Source organism: Salmo trutta, chromosome 2 (assembly GCF_901001165.1).
Source record: "Salmo trutta chromosome 2, fSalTru1.1, whole genome shotgun sequence".
Classification (NCBI taxonomy): domain Eukaryota; kingdom Metazoa; phylum Chordata; class Actinopteri; order Salmoniformes; family Salmonidae; genus Salmo; species Salmo trutta.
In genome coordinates, this window is record NC_042958.1 from 14,650,123 (window position 1) to 14,652,396 (window position 2,274).

Genomic DNA, 2,274 nt, shown 5'->3' on the forward strand with positions numbered 1-2,274 from the left:
TAACCAAAAAAGAGTTAAACAAATCAAAATATGTTTTATATTTGAGATTCTTCAAAGTAGCCACCCTTTGCCTTGATGACAGCTTTGCACACTCTTGGCATTCTCTCAACCAGCTTCACCTGGAATGCTTTTCCAACAGTCTTGAAGGTGTTCCTACATATGCTGAGCACTTGTTGGCTGCTTTTCCTTCACCCTGCGATCCAACTCATCCCAAACCATCTCAATTGGGTTTCGGTCAGGTGATTGTAGAGGCCAGGTCATCTGATGCAGCACGCCATCACTTTCCTTGGTCAAATAATAGTGATTTCTTTGCTGCAATTCGACCATGAGGGCTAGATTCACACAGTCTCCTCTGAACAGTTGATGTTGACATGTGCCTGTTACTTGAACTCTGTGAAGCATTTATTTGGGCTGCAATTTCTGAGGCTGGTAACTCTAATGAACTTATCTTCTGCAGCAGAGGTAACTCTGGGTCTTCCTTTCCTGTGGCGGACCTCATGAGAGCCAGTTTCATCATTGCGCTTGATGGTTTTTGCAACTGCACTTGAAGAAACTTTTCAAAGATCTTGAAATTTTCCGAATTGACTGACCTTCATGTCTTAAAGTCATGATGCTGTCGTTTCTCTTTACTTATTTGACCTGTTCTTGCCATAATATGGATGTAAGTGTTGTTACATAGATGCTGTGTTCACGATGCATGATTAATACATAATTCAAGGTTTATTTGATGTAGTAAATAAATAAATGATTTATTGATGTATAGATAAGAATTTAAATGTGATGTAACATGTAAATTAACGTTAGGCCATTGTCTGTGTTTTTATGTTACGGAATTTGTTAATTGACTGTGTGTAATCTAACTTAAGCAGATCTTAGTCTGAGTCATAATTGTTGATGGCAGAGGCTAAGAAAGACAGTAAAGGGACTTTCAAGGGACTTTAAGGATTCAAGAACCTCTTTTCAGGACAAGCAGCCAACGAGGTATTTTGTTCAACCTATAGAACTTTGTTTATAGTCGCGCCAAGTTCCATTTGTATTGTCGCGCCAAGCGCCATTTGTATTGTTGCGCCGAGCGCCATTTGTATTTCTTTGTTTCAGTACTGAATAATTTATCAACGTTACTGTGTTCATTCAAACATATAGTTCTCACGGCGTGACGTGGATGCATCGGAGAAAAAGACCTGCAATGCAATAAACGCCCGTTTCAAGGAACCAACCTGTGTCTGTTGTCGTGAAGAGAGCTACAGTGAGAACTCGCCTGCTCAACACGGGTAGGAGAGACAACAAGATCGCCGCGGGTAACGACGCAACGAAGATCCAGCAGATCAGATAAGCAAAGCCCATGATATTGTCGGCTTAGCGACAGCAAGCAACGGTGATTGGACTGTGTTGAAAGCGCAACTTTTCAGGCCAAAAGCACTCTACCACAACATTCAAGTTAAGGTGGGATGAGAAGTGGTTCTACTTGGAAATTGCAACTAAGGACTCAGCTCTATGAATCTTACATACTGTGCTTAGCCTACATGTTTTGGGGATAAATCGAATGTGCTGGTGTTTGTGGTTGTTACTTGTTACGAGATTTAAAGGGAAACTTAACTCCATAAGCAATTGAACACGTTTTGAGTAAAGATAAAAGATAATCATACATTGAAATTAAGATGAGTGTTTTATGAAAAGTGGTGTTAGCCAAGCTTAAAGGGCAATTTAAGCAAAGTTTAAAAGGTACCTCCACTGATGTGAAATTATTTTATTATGTGAAGTGAGATGTGATGTGATTTAATGCATTATATGCATATTCATTCTGTGATTAAGTTTTATACTAAGTTTATTTGTACCAAAGTAATTTTCAATCTTATTTTGAAATTGAAGTCAACTTGAAGTCTAGCTAAGTTTAAATGCTGATAGTTATCTTAACGCAATACTGAAGTTTATATTTAGAAGTTAGGCTACCCACCTAGTCTTCACACAGTTAAGGAATTCATATAGTTATTAACCTTCCTGGCTAATCACATTTAGGCCTACTGTAGCCTACATTCACCCATAGCCTAATATAAATCCAATTCAAGCTCAATAGTTGAGACACACATACCACATCCATCTCAAAATGTCAGACACAAACACTGAGACATGCCATGAAATTACCAAATCACCTGCTCAACCCGACGCGACAGACACAGAGTCTGCAGAAGAAGTGGAAAGGCTACGAAGAAGTGAAAGAACCCGATCTCTAACAGAGAAAGGAAAAGAACTTCAAGAAGAAAGGCTGAAGAGTGT

General features: G+C 39.1%; 1 long non-coding RNA gene across 1 annotated transcript; it reads left to right on the top strand.

Moving 5' to 3' along the window:
- The first annotated feature begins 667 nt into the window (after positions 1-667).
- On the top strand, positions 668-1,643 carry LOC115151473 (uncharacterized). The gene is made up of 2 exons (XR_003867298.1): positions 668-981; positions 1,144-1,643. It is a non-coding gene; the product is annotated as an uncharacterized LOC115151473 (long non-coding RNA).
- The last annotated feature ends 631 nt before the right edge of the window (positions 1,644-2,274 follow it).